Source organism: Dendrobates tinctorius, unplaced genomic scaffold (assembly GCF_039654945.1).
Source record: "Dendrobates tinctorius isolate UK_male_01 unplaced genomic scaffold, ASM3965494v1 ptg000158l, whole genome shotgun sequence".
NCBI lineage: Eukaryota > Metazoa > Chordata > Amphibia > Anura > Dendrobatidae > Dendrobates > Dendrobates tinctorius.
In genome coordinates this window covers 40,060,737-40,085,216 of record NW_027361825.1, presented here as the reverse complement: position 1 = coordinate 40,085,216, position 24,480 = coordinate 40,060,737, and the positions used below count along the sequence as shown (strand labels likewise).

At 41.8% G+C, this 24,480-nt stretch overlaps 1 protein-coding gene across 3 annotated transcripts in view; it reads right to left on the bottom strand.

Annotated features, from left to right (window-relative positions):
* Positions 1–18,870, bottom strand: part of LOC141052124 (leucine-rich repeat and fibronectin type III domain-containing protein 1-like protein) — an 884,877-nt gene extending 866,007 nt beyond the window's left edge. For 2 of the 3 annotated variants that reach the window (XM_073549344.1, XM_073549346.1), the window contains exon 1: positions 18,435–18,870. The gene's annotated coding sequence lies outside the window, so the exon portion shown is untranslated. The remainder of the gene's footprint in view (positions 1–18,434) is intronic. The other variant, XM_073549345.1, reaches the window with a different exon arrangement.
* Between the last annotated feature and the right edge of the window lie 5,610 nt (positions 18,871–24,480).

The window sequence follows — 24,480 nt, the reverse complement described above, 5'->3', positions numbered from 1 at the left end:
GTATACGTAGGTCCCAAAAAAGGGACCTTCTTCTACTTCTATATTTTGTAATAATTAATGGAATTTGGATTTTCTAAATTATACAAGTCTCCTGATTGACAGTTCAGACCAGCGACATCGGTAACCGCAGCATCGGAGATGTGCAGGGGACTGAAACTGGCCAGATCAGGCTAGCATCAGAGCAGAACTTCCAAGCTCTATAGGGAAAAGCTTGTCAGTGCTGTGAACCTTGCCTAGGAGACCGGCCACTGCTGATAGACAGGAATGTTGGATGGTAAACTAGACTAAACTAAAGAGCAGTAAACAGTAAATTAAAAATCTTTCCGTTCTTGAACATAGAGATGATTTTTATAAAATGGGAAATCGCAATGTTGCTTGATTTTACAAGCATTTTACCATTTATTATGTCGAGAAAACCCCTTTGAGCCTGAAGGAAATGTGTTCCATAAAGATGGATCGAAAGTACAAAGTCAATTAGATCTCCAGTAACACTGAACACTACCCCCAGCCATTCTTAGCAGGGACGCAGAAGCTTTCTCTGTTGTGTTGGAGAAGGAATAGTGGTGACACAGGACTGTCTTGAGTATTCAATGACACCTGAAAGTTGAGGAAGAAGACCTCATAGGCACTATGTTGCAAATAAGAACCACACAAGCCCCGTGTACTCGGCCAATACTGAACTTTAGGTGTGACCTAATTAATATGTGCAGTGCAAACATATCCAAGGTCAATAAAGATCTCTGTTTAATGAGGTTTTACATTCAGGAGTAAGCAAATACCAAAAGGAGATCAAGTGCAGCTGGAGAATGGTGGTTCTTCATTGTAAGGGTAATCAGAGATTACTGCGGGAACTTATTCTCAAAGAACATGTCTATAAAACCAGTTTCACATCGTGTTTCAGCCACATCGGTGGCTGTGTCTGATTCTCGTCTGAAGCCCTTAAAAATGGGATTTAGGCGTTTCCACAAATAGGGACATTGACTTTAGTGAAGAAGACGGAGTCCCTTTGTGCTCTATCTAACTTCGTTTTCAGCCATATCCACCTTTTTTTCTGGTGGGTATTGGGTAAGAAAACATATAAGACCACATCTTTGTGCCCACCTGAAAAACGGGCTGAAAATGAGGTCAGACAGAGCACAAAGTGACTCCGTCTGCTTCACTAAAGTCAACGGCCCCATTACCAGAATCCTGTTTTTCAGGGTTTCAATCGGTAGCCATTGATGTGTGACTAAACTGTGATGTGAAGCCGTCCAGTAACACTTGGCGATAAGGTTGATATTTTGGCCAAAACTACAGAGAAATTCAATACTACATTTATGTTGAAAAATTGCATAAAAAAAGTTATAAAGTATATTATAACTCTCTCCAAGATTCCTTCTATGATCTTTTTGCGCATTTAAAAAAAAAAAATAGATTTTGAATAAAAGTAAAAAATAAAATGAAAAATTAGAAGAAAAAAACCATGACCCTGCAAATACATCTCATTCTACATATGATTGAAAAAGAATGATTGGAGCCATTGCAATACTTTTTTTCAGTTGACTTTTACTGACTTAAAAATGAAAGAAATAATGATAAACTTTTATCACGGTCCCCCACACCCCCCCAAAAAAAGCACTAAAAATATATAACAGTTATTAAAATATATCCATATATTCCACAAGAAAAAAAGAACACATTAATAAATCAAGGAAGCCGGGAGGCTGGGGAGCATAGCACTCCTGAAGAACGGATATGAGAACAACCCTTTAAGGTGCCCATAAACCTTGATTAGTTGTCGGCCTAATGTTCATTCGTTAAACAGCTATACCTCTGACTCAATACACCTACTCGCTCGGCAGGGTATGCATGTGCTCTTGACGTGGAGAGAAAAAAAAAAGAAAGACAGTGACAGATAGGTTCTACCACACTTGCATCCTCCGCCGGGTACGTATGTGCTGTTAACAGGGAAAGAAAAGTAAGCCACTGCCAGATGGGGGTCTACCGCACCTACGCGCTTGGTTGGGTATGAATGTGATCTTGTCGTTGAGAGGAAAGTAAGCCACTGCCAGATGGGGGTCTACCACACCTACGCACTCGTCTGGGTATGCATGTGCTCTTGACGTGGAAAGGAAAAACATCACCAGATGGGGGTTTACCGCACGTACGCACTGACTTAGGGCAGTTTCACACGTCCAGATAATTCTAGTACCGGAAAAAACGGTACCGGAGCTATCCATGTCCGTGTGCATACGGAGGTCATCTGTGTGACATCCGTGCGCTATCCGTATGTCCGTGTGTACCATCCGTGTGCTGTCCGTATGCTGTCCGTGTGTCCGTGTCTTTGAAAAATTATTTTTAATGTTAACCCTTTGACTTTTAAAAATGCACACGGATCGCACACGGACAGCACACGGACAGCATCCGTGTGCGGTACGTGTTTACACGGACCCATTGACTTGTATGGGTCTGTGTGATCCATGCTGTTGCACAAAAACGGCTGTTGCACACACGGTCCGTGAAAACACGCTGCTGACATCTGCATAGACACATTCATGAGAATGTGTCTACGTGTGTCAGTGTCTCCGGTATGTAAGAAAACTGTCACTACACGTACTGGAGACACTGACGTGTTAAACTGCCCTTACAGGTTGGCCTGTCTGGACAAAATTGGTGGTTACAGTTGAATTTTTTTATATTTTTGGGCGTCTTTAAACCTCTATCAAGCAGTATTATTTTTGCATCTGTATGGTACTCTAAAGCCAAGCGGACTTTCCGGATGTCAGGCAACACAATCTAACTTTTAGTTTTTGGAGGCAAGTCAGGATCTTCAGGGCTCTTTTTGTATTTTTTGATACCAGATTTTGGATTGTCCCCTAGCTTTTCATTCAGGGTACCATTGTGCTATAAAGAAAACTTTTAGGATACAGCATCTAGTAAATTATGTTCCTTTGAGGACAAAGCCTTTGCTGACCCATGGCACAACCAGTCTCCGTGCCCCTGTAGTAATGGCCCGGATTGGGGGGTGGTCCTCTGCTTACTGCGCACAGCCGACACAGAGACGAGACGGAGGCAGATTTCAGTTGCAACAGGTCCGGGTTTTATTGGCCGTCCGCCTCCTGACGACCGTAGCCATACACCACAGTTCCTTTACAGCTCTCCGTACTCAGGCCCAGGTACCTCCACCTTTCCTTCAGTTGTAGTGATGTTCCTCGTGGATCTTTCACTGGGGCTGTCCTAGACCTATCTACCGCCAGCACTCCACCTGCCCGAGGTCATCATCCACGCGGTACCCTCGGGGCCTCATCTGTCCTGCGGTTCTTGATGTCAGGGCCACCCCCCTGACTGTCTCTTCCTGTCAGTCCCCTGGTCAAACTCTCCACCGTTGTCAGTCTTCTACTCCAGAACTCCTCCCGGGACTAGACTCTCCTGGAACCCTGTCCTGTCCCATCCATCCCCTCCCCCGGGAACCTCCCTCCTGGGCTCCCATCCCCCCGCCCCCCACGACCAAGCGGCTTCCACAGCCGTAAGCTGCTGTCAAGTCCCAAACCACGCTGCCCCCTGCCATCCCGTGGCCAAATCCAGGTATTGCACACCCTTTTCTATCTTCCCCAGCTGTTACCCTTCTGTCATTGCCAATCTCCGTCTATAGTGCACAAACCATCCCCTCTTCCCTCAGTCAAGTCCGTCCGTCAAGTCACCTTCCCCACACTCCACATTGATCTATTAAACATAATTGCGCCATCGCCAGGAGCTGTTCCATAAATAACTTCAGGCACTACAAACCCCCTCGTAACTGCAACCGAGTCTCAGACACCTTACTGCATTCTCTGAGTGCGGCCATAGAGAAATTCATATATATGTATCTGTCAATAGAGATATATTTCGGTGAGAGCGTTTATGGCGAGGCATCACCATCTATCGTGAAAATCCTTGCTAGTGTCTGGAGCCCCAAGTGACGGATGCCCCTTCACGGCATTATAAATTGAGAGCCCATATTCTGAACGCCAAAAGCACAGCAACAAGACAAAATTCGCTCGTAATGCTATTGCACGGACTGAATAAATTTATAGCAAAAGCAATAGATGGAAAGTATAATAGACGTGATTGACTAAGCACTATGACTGCCAGTGTTGGTGTGTATATAGATCTGACTAAAGTGTATACGTAAAGCCATGTATTTCATATTTATGGGAAGGAAATAAGGGTGAGAGACATATTAGTGTCGTTGTTGGCTGTCGTTATGTGAGGGGGTGGAAGGTGCTACTATGACTTACAAATAGGTGTCTATGACTAGGTGCTGTGATCAGGGGTTGTGAGAACCACCACATGTGAGCAATGTACGACCCACACGGGAGTCTCTGTTGTATTAGTCATCAGGTACTGATCCCTGAAAGGGTTTAGTCTCTTCAGTCTCATATGACAGTCCTTCTCCATTTCCAGAAGCATAAAAATAATGTAAAACTACTTGGACCCACTGTATACTCTGTAACAGGGACCCCCAAAGTATCATGCGTCATTTATGGTTTCCGGTCTTCTAGTATGAAGCAGTAAAGAGTTATTCCCATCTGGGATATTTATGGCATATTCAGAAGAATCGCTTCTATCTGGAAAATGGGCTAGAAAATGCCATACGTGGAACGTGCTCTCTTCGTTCACTTCTATGGGATTTCCAAAAACTATATAAACGAAGCCAGAGAAAAAGGGAAGGGATTATTCAGCTCACCAAGTGTGGGAATGTAGCCTCCATCCCGGCAGCTGGGCAGTGGACAATAGAAAAAAAAATGTGGGTAATGGGGAGGAAATAATAAGGACAATGTCAACGCGTTTCGAGCAGACCGCTCTAAAGGCCCCGTCACACTAAACGATGTCCCAGCATTCCCACCAATGATCTGACATGATGGGATCGCTGGGACATCGTCAGACAGCCCCAGCGATCAGGACCAGTGACGCTGGATACCCGACGCTTACATTAGCAACCAGCGTCCAGCGTCGCTGATCGCTGGTCTCTCGCTGTCACACGCAGCGATGCGCGCTGGGCAGCGGGAGACCGGCGATCGCTAAACGGCTCAAGCCGCTTGAGCACGATCAGCGATAACCGGCAGGGGGGTGGGTCGCTGATCCCCGTCACACACAGCGATCTCGCTGGCGAGATCGCTGATGTGTCACAAAATCAGCGATCTAGGTAGCGAGATCGCTTAGTGTGACGGGGCCTTTAGACTTGTCCAGATTAAGAGTGGTCTGCAGCTTGAAACGCGTTGACATTGTCGTTATTTTTCCCTACCCCACCTTCCCCCCTCTTATTTTATCTCTCACCATGATTTTTCTATTTTTAATATTATTATTAAAAGTTATGATTTAACCTTATTATAGAAGGCGGATGATGGAGCCCACTTTTTTTTTTTCTAGTTCGTATAACTGTAGAGCAAGAATGACTGGAATTGCCTTGCAAATGAAAAGCGAGAACTGCATGTGCGGCTATTTGTCTTCTCATGCCAGTGTCAAGAATGGTGTGGGATCCGCATCTATTGGACATTTATCGCATATACTGAGTATATGCCATAAATGTTCTGAATGGGAAAACCCTTCTAACCTTAATGACCACCTCATTTGCAACCATAATCTTTGAACTTCCAGCAATTCCGCCCCATTGAGAAGGAAATCTGTGCCTACATAGTGGCCAACAATTTCAGTACGAATATCTAATTTTTTCAACTGTTGTATATTTGTGGAGGTTTTGAGCCTACCTGTCAATGGATATTGGATGCTCCTTCTCCTAGCCTATGTGTCCACACAAGTTTAGTCTTTTACTGCGAGTAAAAAAGACCCAACTCCCTTTTCTTGAAAGCTATTGTAAAACCACCATGGCTGTTCATATGTTCAGTCTTTTGAGTTTCTATTCTTCCACCTCACATTTTGTGAAACTCCCGGGGTGAAAAAATAAAGTAAGTCACATTTTTGAATCCTCTCCAGAGGGAAAACTTTCCAAACTAAGCATTGTGCAATCAAAAAGTTTTGAGAAAATAAGACAATTTAAAACCACTTAAAAAGTCTCAAAAAACTTCCCAAAGAGTGAGCTTTTTCTACAGCAGTTTCCACTACAAGGCTATGTGCACACAGAGATTTTAGAGGGGTGTTTGAAGCAGAAACGAAGAGGAAACTCCCTGAATCCTTCTCCAAATGTCAAAACAGGGGTCTGCATGTGTGGCGCCCTGCGTTTTTACAGCACAAAAGGGTTAAATATGTACTGTTTTGTATGTGTTTTGTGAGAAATGGGAGTTATGCTTTCTCTGCTAGAGACCACAACACACACACACACAATTTACACCACTCCCTTACTTGTCTGAAGCTTAGAGCTTTGCAGTCATACCCTAACTGGGAGGGGGAGGAGTCGTGAGTTGTTTCAGTGAAGAAGAACGCTGGTGGAAGCCATGATTAGACATGAGCTCGATCCTGGAGTGAAAGCTAGAAGAATCAGGTTGTCAGCCCCTAGACCATCCATGCTTTCAGAGCAGGGTGGTAAGCTGAGAGACTGTGTGAGAATATACAACCAACAGCATCGTGTTTTCTCCCCGGAAAGACTGCAATGACCTAGGATCAGTGAAGGATTGTGCAAATGGGAACTTGAGCTTCACAAAAGGATCCATGCTGCAAGTTGCCAAAGGAGAAATACACAGTGAGTAGAGGCAATACTGGGAAGTTCTAAACTCCGGGAAGCCTTGGTCCCAGAAGGGATTAGAATAGCAGGAAGCATATACTGAGTCACAGCAGCAGAGAGAAAGGATAACTCCCATTCTGCAGAGCAGACTGTAACCTGGTGAGAGTTGTAATATCTCCTCTGAACTGCACCTGAACTACAGTAAATGATAAAATGACTTTCCTTGTCTCCTGCCTGATTACTCCGTGCCTTCTACTTCCATCACAATCTCTGGGGGCCAGTCCTGGTTGGAGAGAGTTTAACATCTGCACTGCCATCACCATCTACTCCCCCAGGGATCATCTGCAGTGCCAGCTATATTACAGTCGAACACTCCAACGGGCGTCACGAATCAATACATAAACTTTATCCCCATTCAATTCAACCCCTTTTACATGACCACCTGAGGTAACGGACCGGGTCACTGCCACTGTGACATCTCCCATTGAAGTTAACGGGCCCGGTGCCGAGTATCCCACGGCCTCTGGGGCGCGTCACATGCAGCGTCATTTTTTCTGAGTTTTTCAGAGCAGAAAAAAGAGGCAATTCAAAGATTTCGAGAAGTTTTTAGATATGGAGGAGAATTTGGAGAGTTTCTGCTTAGTGGCTATGTACACTCAACATCTTTAACTCTACCTGAGTTTTCTTTGACAAAGTCACTTCAGGAAAAAGCTGGTGGCTTTTATCCGAAGTGGCTTTGCTGGCAGGTATGAGGTCATTTTATATGACCACCGGCAGCTTTTTCCTATATTTTCCAATGTACAGAGTGGGTGTCTTCCAAATGAAGCTCCCCGAAGAATGAACACATTACTTCTTATAACTGCTCCAGGGTCTCTGAAATCTGAAGGAGTTAACATAAGCCAGAACACGCACACAGCAATGTCGTTTTGACATTGCTGTGCATTATCTTTTTTTTTGCAGTGGTTTTGTGATGCTATTCTAGGTGTATTCCTGGCAGAATCTGCCTGAAAAAAAATGTCGTTCGCAAATAACCAGTTTCTGCTCCAAAAAACCCTGAAAAAGCTCAGTGTGCAGAAATCCAGTTCCTCAAAACTTGCAGTTCCTGCTAGTATTTTTTTTGCAAACTCACCAAAAAGACTCCATGTCCAGAAAGTACGAGGGTATGTGTACACGGAGACTTTTTCAGGTGGATTCTGCCAGAAATGATTATGGTGTACAGCAATGCACTCGTCGGTTTTGACAGCTGCCATAAAAAAAAAAAACCTCTGTGTGCACATATCCTAAAAATGATAGGATTTTGTACCTGAGTAATTGAACACCTTATTCAGCTAAGAAGACAAGAGCAAATCTATGGCCTGACCTGAACGTCGAATGACAGGATGAGTATCCATGCGGGACACATTTCTCATCTGAAAACTTTTGATTAGAATGTGAGACTTTTCGGAAGAAGGAAAGACGTTGCCCTCAGCAATCTCAGAGTTCAGCAACATATTTTACTACTGACATGACATTTCTATTTGTGTGTTTTTTTTATGACTACAAAATAAAATTGATTTGCAACTAAGGATTAAAATTAGTCTTCATTAAGACGAGAAAAAAAGTGTCACTCACCATCCCATATAATCAAGCCTTTATTTCAAAATACATTAGAAACCGGTTTCAGGAGGCGGCGGGTAGCATCGGTGATGATGGCCATTTTGCATTATACTAAAGCTTCAACTACTAGTTACTAGAAGGACCCGTTCAATTGTTAGTATAACATGAAACGACCGTCATCCACAGTGCAACCCGGACCCTCCTGCAACCAGTTTTTAATGTATCCAAAATAAGGGACTGATTTTACGGGATGGTGAGTGGCAATCTTTTTTTTTTTTTTCATCTCTACGAAGACTGTTATAGTTGCTTTTTTTTTTTTTTTTTGGAGGTGAGCACAAGAGATTCACTACTAATGGAGGCATGTGGGAGTTACCAGAGAACAAGATTTTTTTTTATGGTGCAGGATCAATCTTAAAGCTACTTTCTAAAGTTTAAAATTAGTTTCCATATAAAAAAAAATCCATCGCTTAAAAAAAATAAAATAAAAAATAAATCATGTATTACTATCTAATGGCAGAAAAAAATACATATTTAATTTCCATTAAAGTGGACAAGAGGAGTGTGAAGATATCGTGTGGAGAAATCATGGCAGCAAGTTTTCAATTTCCCTGCAGTGCCTCCACTGGTGAAATCAAGTATTACACAGTGCCCATCAGAAAAGGTATCCCAGATTAAGGGCCCATTTATACTGCCTGATCCCTTGTGTTAAATGACCACTGATCAACTACATGCTATGTTATCGACAGCATATCTGTTTGCATAGGACGATCTCCCGTCAATAATGGTGGTATTTAAGCTTTTTTAAAAATTCATGGTACTCGATGAGCAAGAGTTATGTTTGACCATCGGATTTTGAAGGTCTGTGTACACTAGGAATACTCTGTTGCAATTATAGTCCCTTCTAATGAGCTCTGGATTGAAATAGCAAAACTAATGGTGTTTTTCCCAAAATCTCAAGTCATCTACATCTATAACACAGAGGATAACTTGTTGCTCACTGGGGATTCGACTGTTGGATCTTCTAGCAATCCTAAGAATGGGGATCTCACACTGCAAAAATGAAGTTCTGCGGCCCCATCTTGAGTGGAGCTGAGGTGCACATGCTCGGTGTATGTGAGTGTGGCGCCCCTGAGGTTTAGTCGCCATAGAGGTACTGCACCTCATGCAGAGGTGTGGTACCCCACTCTCAGGTAAGGAGGGAGCACCACCCAGGACTCTAACACCTGCACCCAGCACAGACTATTACAGCAGGGCACCATGGACGTACCTTAAGGGAGAATGGTCTCATCCCTGGCTGGGTAGTAAAGGGTGTTGGGAGAGTGGGTGGAGAAGGTAGGAAAAGGGGAGGAGCTAACAGAAAAGAACAGTGCAGAGAGAGTGAGTCAGGAGAACGTGAAAGTAAGCAGAGGTGCTGTGAAGCAGCTCCATCAGAAGGAGCTGCAGAGAGAAAGCTGAAAGGGAAAGAACTTCTGAAGGAAGGAGAGTGGAGAGACATGTGTGGAGCAGCTCCCTGTCAGGAGGAGCTGCAGAAAGGAACAGAATGAAGGATACTCCAGGAATGAAAAGGGGTCCTTGGGGCATGGGTAGAGAGAAGTCCACCCGTGGGACCCGTATCCACGCTGATTATCATCAAGTGGTGGGACCAGGTTGTAGTGGGGTACCGGGCCCCGAGACTAATGTGGAAATCACCAGACTCGGCTAGCAAGCAGGGGCACCTGTAGGTACTTCAGCCACAAGCCACAGTTATCTTCGTCGAAAAGGCAGCCATAAGAGCAAGGGGACGCGGAGAGGACGTCACCCGACAATGTCGGTGGCTGCTAGCTTGGGACACTGTGAGGTGTTGAGCAGGAGAGGCGGAAAGCCAGCACAGTGAGATGGCCAGGAGAGGCATATTGAGAAATGAGTCCTGGAAAGGCGTATCTTGATCTACCTGGGAGTTTGCTGGACCCCTCACCTGGAGGACACGGTGCCAAGCGGACATCTGTGCACCAGAACAGTGAGTAAAGCTTTGGAACTGCACCTCACTTGTGTCCTGTAATCATTCCTGCATCACCTGCCCTGCACCATATCCACCAACATCACCTTAATATCTACATCCAAACTGCCCTGGGATACAGCTCTACCTATGGAGAGCATAACCATCTCTGCTGCCCTGTCACCATCCCAGAGGATCTGCATAGCAACATCGGTCCCCTGACCAAATACCACAGGTGGCGTCACAAACACTTTATTATAAACTTTATTCCCTAGTTAATATACCTATAATTGGAAGCCCAGGGCCATGGACCGGGTTACTGCTGCCGTGACACTGCCCCTTTAAGAAGCGGCCCGCTCCCGAGTACCCCACGGTCCTAGAGGGCGATCCATGAGGACCGTTGCAAATTGCAGAATATGGCAGGATTCCAGAATTTGTGGGGCTCCATCCAGTCGCATTGGCAGAGATCAGCAAGTTATCCCCCATTCTATGGATAGGTGGTAACTTATTATTTTGATTATATTGGTCATCAACTTGAATCTCTGCAATAAAAATGAGATAAGTAATAGTGATGAGAGAGCGTGCTGGGATAAGGTGTTATTCACATGCTCGGGTGCTTATCGAGTGTCTTTGGAGTGCTCGAAAAATATGTTTGAGTCCCTGCAGCTGCATGTCTCATGGCTGATAGACAGTCACAACACATGCAGGGATTCCCTGTTTGTTTGACAATCCCCACATGTGTTGTGCCTGTTGAACAGTCGCGAGACATGCAGCCGCAGGGACTCAAATATATTATTCGAGCACGCCGAAGACACTCGGTTAGCATCGGAGCATGCTCAGATAACACCTTATCCCAGCACATTCGCTCACCACTAAAGTAACAATCAACTTACAGAAAAAAAACATGAAAAGGAGGTATGAGAGTTGCAACTGGAATTCATAGCTCTGCACAAAGCCTAATTTCTTTAGAACTGCTGTGCAGAGCTAAGGAGAGTTTATAATGCATGCAAATAAAAGGAAAAAAAAAAAAAAAAAACAGCACCTGAGAATTTATAATACAGGCCAAAAAGGAAACAAAACAGTTCCTGAAAATTTATAATGAACACAAATAAAATATAAAAACACACACACAAAAACAAACCGTGTAATCAGTTCCTGAGAATTTATAATATAGGCAAATAAAAAAGAAAACAAAAAAACCCATCAACAATGGCTCCTGTGAATTCTGTAATACACGCAACTAAAAAGGAAAAAAAACAATAGCTCCTGAGAATTTATAATGCACGCAAACAAAATCTAAAAACACACAAATAAAAAAGCAAACAACATTGTAAACAACAGCTCCTGAGAATTTATAATGCATGCAAAGAAAAAAAAAACATAAAAAATAACAGTGTAATGGATAAGAAATGTAAAATTTGCTGCTGGAGGTAAACAGCTGTGTGAATCCAGAACGGAGCCTTCTTCCACAATAGCGCCCCTTAAACGAAACATGCACCAATTAGCGCGTGCACCGCCTGAATAAAATATACATTAACACTAAACGGATATCCAACAAACCAGAAAGTACACTATGATCATCATGTATGGCAGAAAGTGTGTGTCAGCAGCTACAAGTTCACACATTTATGGGTCTAATGCACACAGTCCTCTTATGTCGCCCTACAACCTCCGAGTTGTCCGGAGCCATAATACGTCCCCTATAACAGTCCACGGGACCCTATGTTACCGTAAACTTCATACGGAGGCACAGAAAGTCTTGCGTTACTCATGGCATGCTCCAGTGGACGCTTTGCTTCTAGGGGAGAGTATCTTCATAACATGGCGCCATATGGACAGCCTGTGGCGCCGTACGCTCCGCTGCGATTAAACGGTGCAGCTCCATATAAAGGCAGCTATAACAAGATTATAAAGGGTTACACAGACGGACTCCAATTTGGGGAGGGTTGAACAATTTTAACCCTTTATTTTCAAGTCATAGATGTCAAATTATGAAAATCATTTCTCCTTTGAGCGGATAAAGGGGTCACCCTGTTTTTATTAAAAACCAGACCAAAGCTGCTTATGCTGTAAAATAATAAACCAAGCAGTTCTTACTCACCAGTGCTCTTACCTCGCCACTGCTGACAACACGTCTGCAGAAAATGACTGCTGCAACAGATCAATGGCCTCACGGCGTGCATCACTGAGAATAATGATTGGCTGCAGCGGTCATATTGGGTATATTGGCATGTCATCCCTGCAGCCAAATAAACAAAGAATGGAAAGGCTGGAGAGGCAGAAACTTTCAACATTAATCACCCTTGTTCTCTGCCTTTGGCCACATTTTTATCTACAAAAAAAGAACTTTAAGCTACAGATATCATCCATAAAGTAGTGTGAAGTCTGCCTCCTCAATAATTAGGATACAATTCATCTTAAAAGATATGTAATCTGTGGGAATCCTGCTAGCAGCTGTTTAATTTTCTTGTAGCGCCACCACAGGGCAGATTAGGTATTAAACAGTGTTCACTCACATCTATGTATTATCTGTTTAATGCAGACCTGGACATGATGATCAGCAGGTATAATCATTTTCTTGCTGTCACCTATGGGGCAGCTCCACACCCTATTTAAACTCCCAACAGTGTGTTAGGAGTTGCCAGTTATATGTATACTAACCCTGGTTTATCACTCCCGATTAATCACTTCTATCTAACCCAGCTTGATACTTGTTGCTGACCTTGGACTAACTTCCACCTCCGCTTGCCTGACAATTCTGCATCTGACTCCATCCATCTGCATCTGACCTCATCTATCCTCCTGACCCCAACCCTGCCTTCTAAATTTGACCTGTACCTGCCCTCTCTGCCTTTGATCTGGCTAGCTGACTTTCTTCAGGCAGCTTGCTCTACCGGCCAGCTGCTACTCCGTAGACACAACCCAGGGGTCCCTGCTGTAAGTCCAGATCCCTATTTAGGGATTAAACCATGATGCTTAAAGTTTCTCTGAGATCTGCTATGCTTGTTTCTCCTCTTAAGATCCGTAAAGTTTCCGCAAACTATTCCCTTGTACTCTAATAAGGCTGCACTGTGTTTTTTGCCCATATCCAAGTTTTGAAAATCCTAATTACGGCCCCAAATCATCAGGAGTGGAGCTGTTCATGCTGGTGTTGAAATGTATTTGAGTAAGAGAATCCTGACTCATGAAGAAGCTTCTCAGGGGCATCTAACCAATGGTGTGCGCCTTACCAAAAATCCTACCCCTGTCCCCGCAGTAGTAAGATTTCTGGTATAGTCATCACCGGCACCGTTGGTCATAAATTTGATGAGTATCGGTCACCACTCCCCAACTTTGCCCACTTTGCCAGAGCTGAGGCGTGAGAATGCCAAAAGTTGCAAAATTTTAGAGCCTTGAGTGGCGCCAAAATTACGCAACTTATCATGTGAAAGCAGGCTAAGCTGTATAAAATGGAAAACCTTTTAATTTCCCTAGCGGTGAAATCAGGCTTTTGCATACTCTTATTGGGGAACCTTTAGAAACCAGTGATCATTTTCTCGTGATGGAAAAAATTCCCGATACGACTTGTGAACTGCACCATTTTCGGCAAGTTTTCTAGCCATTTCAATGTGGATGTGGCTGCAGGGTGGCGGTTTTCAGGTACCTGCACCATCCCCCTCCTCCCCCACCATATCCAAGAAGATCATTAAAAATATTGGAATCCAAAAACATTTTAGCACATATATAAGGCAACCATAACAAATTAGATTACTGTCAGACAATCAGCCCAACTATCTAAAGTCTATTTCGGCAGTGGGAATAGGAGAAATATTTATTTGCCGCTGGAACATTTCTACTTTGAGCAGAGGACAAGATTGATCTGAGACCGGCTGGCTTCTGAGAGTGTGTTGTTTGGCAATCCCAATGAAAAAACCATGATTGCTAAGCAATTTAGCCCTAGCAACCAGTCTGTCAGATGACCGGCTCTGATCATTGTTCTGTACTAGCCCGAGTTATTGGAACTGAATTGTGAGCAGAGAAGGATGAAAAATCAGTGCAGGGACAATCAAAACCCATCATTCTCCAGCTCAGACCACATTAGTAATCAGAGATTTTTGTATAAATTTTTTTTAGAGCTACGTAAAAAGTGAGGACACTACAAAAACTACATATGCTACGTGAAAACCATATCACCCTGTCACCCATCTTTAAAGGGATTGTGACAGCTTTCCTTTTTTTTTTTACTTAAATGCATGTATTTTTTCACTAAAAATCATTTTTCACAATTTAGTTTAATTAAAAAAAATTTCACCGCTTTGCTTTTTACAGGCATATTCAACTTAGATGTGATCTGTGGCCATAATTAGCAGAGAATTAAAAAAAAAAAAAAGACAGATAAAAGAGTTAGGAACTCTCCCACTGAGCTCACTGACAGATTTTCAGCTAATTCATTCTGCAGCCAATAATAGAAAGGACAGCAACAAGTTAAACGGTGCATCATTTTTATTGAAACCCAATAGCAAAAATGATTTTTAGTGAAAAATACATGCATTTAAGTGAGCAAATAAAATGACATCAAAACCAAAACCTGCCAATATATTAGAACTGTATTTATTGGTCTACCATTGTTTACTGCTTTTATGGGAAGTCATTGTGACACCTCACCCCTGATGAAGCAGCACTTGACTCAAGAGCAGCGAAACGCGAGTATGTTTCCTTGCATTTCTGACCCTTCTAACCCTCTTGGCAGTATTAGTTCATGATTCTTTCTTCGTTAGTTTTGGTATTTTGATAGAAGCAGCATGATTTTTTTTTTATCTCTATTTATTGCGCCGCCCTTCATATTTCTGTTGGAATATTTTTTTTTCGTTTTACTTCTTCATTATTGTGCCTTTCTATACCTTTAGTATCTTAGCATTCGAGGAGTCATACTTGAGGGTCTTCCCAGGTAAATTATAAGGATCACTCACTTTAGCCATATAGCATTTTTTTTATTATGTGTTTTTTTTAAGTGTTTGTAATCTGTGTCTTATTTTGTAATTTTTGATAAATCAATTTGCTACATAGATTTTTTATTATATTTATGGGTGTCCACAGATTTCTTTTTTATGTGAAACTCTTTTTTGTATAGTATATGGTATATTATATACTGTATATATATTTATATTTCATAGTATGTTTTTTACGTATTGTAGCGTCATTGGTCTATTTTTAATAGAAGTTCCCTCTCCTCATCTTTTATTTTTTTCTTCTGAACACCAAACCGTGGGCAAATCTATAACACAAGACAAAAAAAAAATCAATCACTACAGTTTTGTGAAGCTCTAATTTCACCCTGACTGTATACAATTAGATCTTCTTAAAGGAGTTGTCCATTTTGGACAAAAGAAAAACATCCATGAGTGATAAGCAGATCACACGGCTTCTCATTGCTGGGATCACTGGTGATCACCTGTAATCTATGATGGAGCAAGTGTTCAATTTTCCTGCAGTGCCACCACTGGAGAAATGAAGAATTGCACAATTCTCATTAACCAAAGCAATGCATGAATATTTTGGGTCCTCCACTCCACTTGGCTTGGAACTCCATCTATTAACTCACATTTTATTAATGGGATAAATGGACAAACCTTTTATTAAAATTATTTAGGGAAAATTATACCTGACCTCCCCATAGTATTACTATATCTTTAATTATAAAGTGTGACTCTACCTATAGAAAATTAGTGATTATTGGAAAGTAGGTGCAACGATTCACAATAGAAGACACACATGAAGGCTTGGCTTAATACAGATTGATGTCGCTGTCCAGTGCAATTACTCTGTATGTAGAGAACAGTCCACATCATCCTAAATTTGTAAGAGTAGATAAATGTGATATGACACGTGCTTTAATTTTCGGTTCACGTACAGTTGAAAATAAATGCAATTAGTATTTTTGGATTGGGAAGAACATGTCACCCCATTCAACTCGGTTCCATCCCATCACGCACATAGTAGTACGTCCTGACCCACTAATGTCAACTGTGCCAAGGAATGACCCCCAAACGTGAAAACCCCAGTATCTATGCCCTCCAGAAACTTAACCCTATCAACTGTCTTCTAGAATTATATACACTTCATGCCTTGAAGATATATATTATGTGAACCCTCATCAGCCACACTGTCACCATGAATTGTATGAGATTTCGTATTTCCTGCAGAATAGCAGATTCACATAGGGTTGGCTGTCCTATAGGATTATATGCCATCCATTTCTATAATCTACACTTGTACCAAAGCCAAATCTATACTGCCCTCCCTTACGTTATCTGCCCCGAGAGACTGGTGTGTGATCAGCTCACCCGGATCAGACGCTCTCTGATCAATAGATGGATATGTAATTGGACTCGATCACTGTCATATCCTGCTGCTCACCGTCTGTAGGGTGCAAAACAAAAACGACTCCCCCTATAGTGCATAATACTGTAATTATATACACATGGGCTACATATCATATGGGTATTATATACAGGTCTATGACTATGCAGCATACCGTGCCAGTGTCGTTAAATGTATTCTATAAGCTTTTTCCTAGAATACTGTTGAATTATGACTATACATGTAATTTCACATACAGCAGCACTGGATAAGATTCTGGAAAGTGCATGAAATCAATGACATATATATACTGTAGGTAAAAACCTGCATAGTGTATACCCCAATAATCTGCAGCCTGTACCCCATGACTGAGCCTCTCATCAATCTTACGAATCACAACATCAAATGGGAAGACAATCTGCTGCTCAGCCGGAAAAAATATCGCTCTTAGGTGGAAGCGTTAATTCAACCCCCCCCATACAAAAGGCTGCTACTGTTCCTACACGGGCGACCGGGCACCTCTGACTGTCTCCCATCCCGGCACAATGTCTCTTATTATCCAGCCTTGTCCATTGCAGTCTACAAAGACTACATTGGAAATATTACATAGATAAAGCTCTGGCTGCAAAATTCTGGGGAACGCTTGGGGGAGCAATAGGGAATAATATATGGGAATATTTTGGGGGAGCTTTTGGGGAAATGTTTGGGCGACAATTGGATTTTACATATGAAAATGTTTGGGGGCAGCTTTTGGGGGAACGTTTGAAGGAGCATTAGTTTTAACATATGGGAACATTTGGGGAGAGATTTGGGGGAGCATTGACTTTTACATATCGAAACATTTGGGGGATTGAGGGAGCATTGGCTTTTACACATGGGAACATTTGGGAAGAGATTTGGGGGAGCATTGGCTTTTACATATTGAAACATTTGGGGGGTTGGGGGAGCATTGGCTTTTACATATGAGAACATTTGGGGACAGATTTGGGGGAGCTTTGGCTTTTACATATGGGAACACTTGGGGGGCTTTTGGGGGCGTATTTGCTTTTACATATGGGAATATTTGGGGGAAATTTGGGGAATTGTTAGGAGGAGCACTAGCTTTTACATATGGGCGTGTTTGGAGAAGCTTTTGGGGTAACATTTGGGGGAGTATTGGCTTTTAAATATGGGAATGCTTTGGGGTGCTTTGGCTTTTACACATGGGAATGTTTTGAAGGCATTGGCTTTTACATATGGGAATATTTGGGGAAACATTTGGAGGAGCTTTGGCTTATACATATGGGAATGTTTTGGGGAGCATTGGCTTTTATATATGGGAATGTTTTGGGGGAGGATTGGCTTTTACATATGGGAATGTTTTGGGGGAACATTGACGTTAATACATTGCAACATTTGGGGCGGACTTAGTGGGATTGTTTGAGGGGCATTGGCTTATGCATATGGAAACATTTGGGGTGAGCTTATGGAGGAATGTTTGAAGGACTTTTACCTGATTTTCCCCAGGTACAATGCTGCAGTTTGCAAGCTATCAAGACATGGAGATGTTAAGATAAAGGGATTTATGGATCATGGAGAAATCCATTGCTAAATGACATCCTCAATGACAGTAGGGATCCTGTGAAAAAAATAAAAAAGTGGGGTGGACAGCACAAATTTGGGAGTGCAAATGGCTGTCCATCTACTTCTGCCTCCGGTGCTAACTGTTCGGTATAATCCAACTTTAGATGCCTCCACAGATCACATGAGGGTCCGACGTCTACCATGGGAGGCAGCTCCCTGCACCCACTACACGGCCAACAACGCTTTGTCATTCAGGATCCCATCCGTGACCTCTGTCCCCTATAGAAAACTATAGATCACAAGCAGCACAATGAGAAGGATTACCTGCCTCCCTTCGTTGGGTCTTGGGCTTCTCTTTCCCAGTAAATCCGGAGTTTTGTTAATGGCTCAGGCTCCAGGTATTCCAGATTTGTCCATTCCAGATTCCCTTAAACCTTTATTAACCCCCAAACTCCAATGCAGAGCAGGATGAAGACCCCTCCAGAAATCCAAGGGAAGGAAAGAAGAGATGTTAGTGTCTTAGGATCCCACATCCCAGTGCGAAACCAATGTGGGGGTTCTCCTGTGTCCCCCCCACCAGTTCTGCTTATAATCCAAGGTGAGGCTGGCACAGGGGGTTGTGCCACAGTGTGCCAGCATGCAATTAGTCTTGTGCCTGGAGGCTGGTGATGATTCTGGAGCCTGAAGAGTGTGTACGAGGCTGTGTCCCTACATACTGCAGCTCCCTCCCAGCTCTGAGCATCCAGCGATCCCTTCCCTGCTCAGCAACACAGGGCCCCGCCCCCACCGTGACGTCAGCTGTCACTCAGACTGCTGCTGTCCCTGGTGCTGATGCTGCTGCCTGTGCACAGTGCGGTGACCTGAGCATGGCGGCCACAGTGACCAGAGCGTCAGCTGTCACTCCACACAGTGTGCAGGAGAACTCACAGGCTCTTATTCCAGAGCAGAGGAAAGGGTTAAGTATGTGCTGCTATCAATTATCTATCTGTCTATTATCTATCAACTATCTATCTAGATCAATTGAATTAACTTCAAGTCATATTGATAGATGACTTTACAAAAGTTGGGAAAAGATGTTAATTAAATCTATCTATCTATCCATCCATCCATCTAATTACCTATTATCTATCTATCTATCTATCTATCCATCCATCTATCTATTATCTATCTATATATCACAAATCTATCTATAATCTCTCTCCCTCTCTGACTTTAGGAAAGTTTGTAAAAGATTTCTGTGTTTCTAGATAGATAGATATATTTATTTAACATCTATTCCCAACTTTCCTAATCTACTGCAAATCAATTTGCCATGTAATGACATTCGGATGCTGTGCGGCAGCCCCATGGGAAGTGGAATATGAGCAGTCACCCAACTCTCGCCCTAATAAATACACTGTAACTAGAAGTGGACAATTCAAGGTGTTGTCCAAGATCACAGTCAGTAATACAGAAGTGAATAGAAGCCGAGTTGCAGTAGCATTCGTATCCTGTGGACAGGTGTGGTGCTGTTTTATTTTCCTCACCATTTTCACGTCTTTTAAACCTGTTATGGGTATGGATGATTTTGATGATCTGACTCGTCATCCTATGTTTTCTGATGCTCACCCAGATAATGGAGTTATATGATTACACTGTTACAGGCAGAATTCAACAAATCTTAAAGGTGCATAGGGTATCTTATTAATTCACGGTGAATTTCTCTCCCGCTTTTTATCCATCTGGCTTATTTTATTTCTATGGTAATTTTTCAATACAGATTTACATATTTATATTTTTGCTCCACATTTTTGATTAAAGGACATTTCCAAAGTGCTTTTAAGCCATGAAGATGGCCGCTCAAGACCGTCTTTATAGATATGTTCTATTAGGGTTTAAGCCCGTCATGGAGGTGGTATCCTCATCAAAGGGAAGAGCTGCTGCAGGGGACACTAAACATTAAAGGAGCTGTTCTGCAGTACCCAACAGCAACTGCTACACATTGAGTAAAGCTGCACAGCTCTGTTCAATGTGTTTCATCCAGCCATTGGAGTTTAACTTGACAGCAGATCATGGAGGTCTCAGATGTCAGACTTCCACAAATCTGATATTGCTGATCTACGTAAATATTTAGTGACCGGACAACCCCGTTAAGATTTAATGTTTCTTCAAGGGGTTCCTGAGCTGGTAATTGCTGGGGGTGAAATTGTGTCACCTGCCCATTTCTCTGTAGCAGCTCTTCTTCAAAAGAGCAGGAGCTGTTCTACAGCACTCAGCAGAGGCCACTACACAATGAATACAGCTGCAGAGAGCAGCTCCAGTCAATGTCTTTACATCCAGCCAGAGCTAATAACAGCTGATCTGTAGGGGTGTTGGGTGTCAAGTCCTCCTGGATATGACATCGATGACCAATCCTAAGGTTAAGTCATCAATATCTGGCAGCTGGACAACCCCCTTAAGGTTGCTTCCTTTCAAATGAATTTCTCAGTGCGATCATCTAGTAACTGCTAGGGTTGAAACTGTTGCACCTACACATTTTACTTGCAGCAGCTCTTCAAGAGCGAGCAGGAGATATTCTGCAGTACCCAGCAGCGGCCACTACACAATGAATGCAGCTGTGAAGTACAGTGCAGCTCCATTCAATGTCTTTACACCTTGCCAGAACTAAAAACAACTGTTCAGTGAAGGTGCTGATGTCAGACCCCCACCGATCTGATATTGGTGACTAATCCTAAGGATAGGTTATCAATATCTGGTAGCTGGACAACCCCTTTAAGTCATCTTCTCTTTGTTTGCTATCTATAGTTTTCAGTTATTAGTCGCAGGCACTGCAGTACTTAGCAGACTCTATGCATTATTAGGACCAATGAATCTCATCTAGGCGGACTCCTGAATAGATGCTGCTGCAAAGAGTATTACTGTGGTGGAAGAAATGTGCAGCAATTACACCTGATCCGCACCCGATACACATGAAAAGAAACTGTAGACGTAACATTATCTTGTGTCTGTCTGTAATGCATTTATATGCCTTCTACTATTCTCTGTTATCAGTTACTTCATGTCTGGGAGCATCTGGTTACAGTGTTCTTACCTGGGATTACTGGCAGGTAAAATCCTCCTCTATATGATACACTGCTTTATCCTCTAGAAACATTTCCATACATATGTGTGATGAATGCAGCTGCACTGGCATAAGCTGCGGACTTGTGATGTAAACCATTATTTGTAATGGGATTACTCCTCATATCAACTGAGGCAGAATTAAAGGGATGTTCCAATTTCCGCAAATCTAGCTGACTTATTGTTTAGTGAAATGTGATGCAAGTTTCTAATATACAGCAACTAGTGCCACAATTCTTCATGGTCTGCAAGATTTTTGTAGCATTTTTTTTTTCTATTGGAAGACACGCCATGAGCGACTTTTGTAAAAAGTGAAAAAAAATTATATACATATGTATAGATGGATAGATCGCTAGATAGACAAATAGAAACACGGATAGATGGATAATGAATAGATGATAAATAGATCGATAGCTTAGATAGAGAGCTTCATGGGGGAGAGAAATAAGTTTGTATTTTATTCTGTAGCAAATGGGCAATCAGTGCAATGACTGGCGCAAGGTGGAGGCATCTGTGTAGCGGCTGGACATACCTGACCTGTCTGACATGTTCCTTGGTTTTCATGATGCTCTTTGATCTCTAATGTTCTCAAACAAACCTCCGAGGCCTTCACAGAACAGCTGCAGTTATAGTGACAATAAATTACACACAGGTGGACTCAATTTATTAATTATGTGACTTTTGGAGACAATTGGTCACCCAGGATTTTATTTAGGGGTATCAATACATTAAAGTTTGTGAAAGCAATCTGAAACAATCTGGAAAAGTTCACAGGGTATGAATACTTTTTCAAGGCACTGTATGTGTGTGTGTGTGTATATATATATATATATATATATATATATATATATATACAGTATATATATATATATATATACACACATACATGCATTTCTTTTACTTTGTTTTTATTTTATCTTCCATTTAGAGAAGCCTAGAGAAAATTGCATAAAATCTCCATACCTAGATGATGATATCTTTGGAAATAAAAGTCACCGCGCTACCCTCATATATATTGGTTTTAGGCTAGGGTCACACAAGCTCAATAAAAATTGTTCCGATTTTCATTCAGAAAAGTGGTACGATTTTAGTTTCCTATGCTATAGAATTGTAATGTATCTGTAAATATCGGACGATTTACTGTGGCTCCGTATGGCATCTGATTTTTTTTTTTCGCACCCATCTGATTTTGGAGTGAAATTGCAGCATGCTGCAGTTTTTTTCACAGACAGATTCTGTCAGTGAAAACAAATGGTCATCTGCATTGCCCCATTGAAGAACGTTGGTGCGATTGCCCTTTGATAAAAAAATCAGATAACACTCGTCCGTTTTAGAGAGAGCCCTTAAGGTGAGATCCAAAATCCCTTTCATTTTATTGTATTTAAATGATATCCCACCTGATATTTTTACCATGATTTTTAATTACTCCATTCTATTCCTGTGCGAATTTTTTCACACTTCAAGATGTTATAAATGAAATTGTCTTTCCGTCACTCTTTGTGTAAAATACACAATTTACAGTAAATTCGTAATGAGAATAACATCTCAGTAGAAGCAAGAGAGCTTTGCAAACCTCCTCATGCTATTATTAATTTTCAGCTATTTAATTGATGTATTGTATTAAAGGTACAAATGTATCTAACATCAATTGATAAATTGCGTTAGAAAAGTAACAAATGCATTAAAAATTCCTCAGAGAGCCATTTTCTAAACTCCATTACAAATCAATCAGATTCGCAGACACCTCTTTATAAAAAAAAAATCTGCGCATCGGGGGACAAGCGTCCTGAATCCTTTAGATATATGTCATAAATGTGCAAAATGGGACTAACCCTTACTACTAAAGTAAGAACCATGTGATTTATTGTTAATAAACTTTTTTAATTTTTAATACCTAGTGTGGTTTTACAGTTTTACATTTAACATTTGAAAATGTGTCACAAACCAAAAAAAGTTTGAGTACTTTGACCTAGGGCATCTTAAGACAGCTTGAAAGTAAGCCCCATTGGTATATTCTCTATATAGTATGTATTCATATATTTATAAATTAAGAATTACCCATAATCTGCCTGATAAAACTTTTTTTTTTTCCTCTAAGGTTTTGCATAAATTATTTTGGCCACTCCCACATTCTAAAGTTCCCACCCCCGCTTTGCATTAGGACATGTCCATGCTTTGTTAATTTGATAAATTCAGGAAAATTCTTGCAACCTCTATGGAAGAAGATACTTGTTAGCTTTTTTTTTCTTTTCCCTGGAGCCTCAGTAATATAAATCTCGGGCACTGTATTGGGAAACTATCAGCACATTGTAAGTAGCCCAGATAGCGGGTAATTGTGTCCAGAAAATATATTTATTTTACTGATTTGGTTTGGAAAAAAGAAGTCCCAGTGTGTTACAGACTAAAAGATAATTGAAAATGCAAATAGGAAAGATGATTTAGTGGCAGTGTTTATGCAGAATGTTTTCACAGGCCTCCGGAAATGAATTATAGTTTTTAAAACCTTTTAAAATGCAGTAAAAAAAAAAAGTCACCGACATTACATTTAATTCCTCCCTGCTTTATGTAAAACTGTCATTGCTGGCAGATTTAAAAACACGGTGACATTTTGTTATCATGATTGAATATATTGTAACCTTCCAAGATGGCAGAAAGATGAGAAGTGGAATGAATATCCTCGGTGTATTAACCCCTTTAATGTATATTTGTCATTTGATTACTTACTTTGTTCAAGCGAGAAACTGACTTTTAACCTCCTGTGAATATCATGATATACTTCCTGCTCAATAGATACTATGTAAGGTATAGAAGGATGACCTTGACCGGACCATTTACGACTGCCGTAATAAATATAGCCCACCCTGACTGCCACTTCATTGCCTGCCTTAGTATAAATTACTTTCCCCATCTGGACTATCATCAGCTACTCTACCATTGATATCTGACCCTGACTGGCCTAGAGGTACAAGATGAATATTGGCACTACCTGCAGACCTTGGCAGTACCAGCTGACCATCTAATGTGTATTGACATCAAGACTCTCCATAGGGAATATATGACTAAGAAAAGAAGGGTTGAGCATGTTAAATTTCAACATGCTCTATCCCTTTGTTTCTCATTGGATATAAGCTTTCACAAGATATATCTGGCAGTGGCTTAAAATGGTTGTCCAGGCTTGGGGTTCAAGTCTGCAGTCACTGTATTTAAATATAGACTTGTGAATCCTCAAAACGCGTGCAGTGCACGCTGTCAGGATTCTCCAGTATCGGGA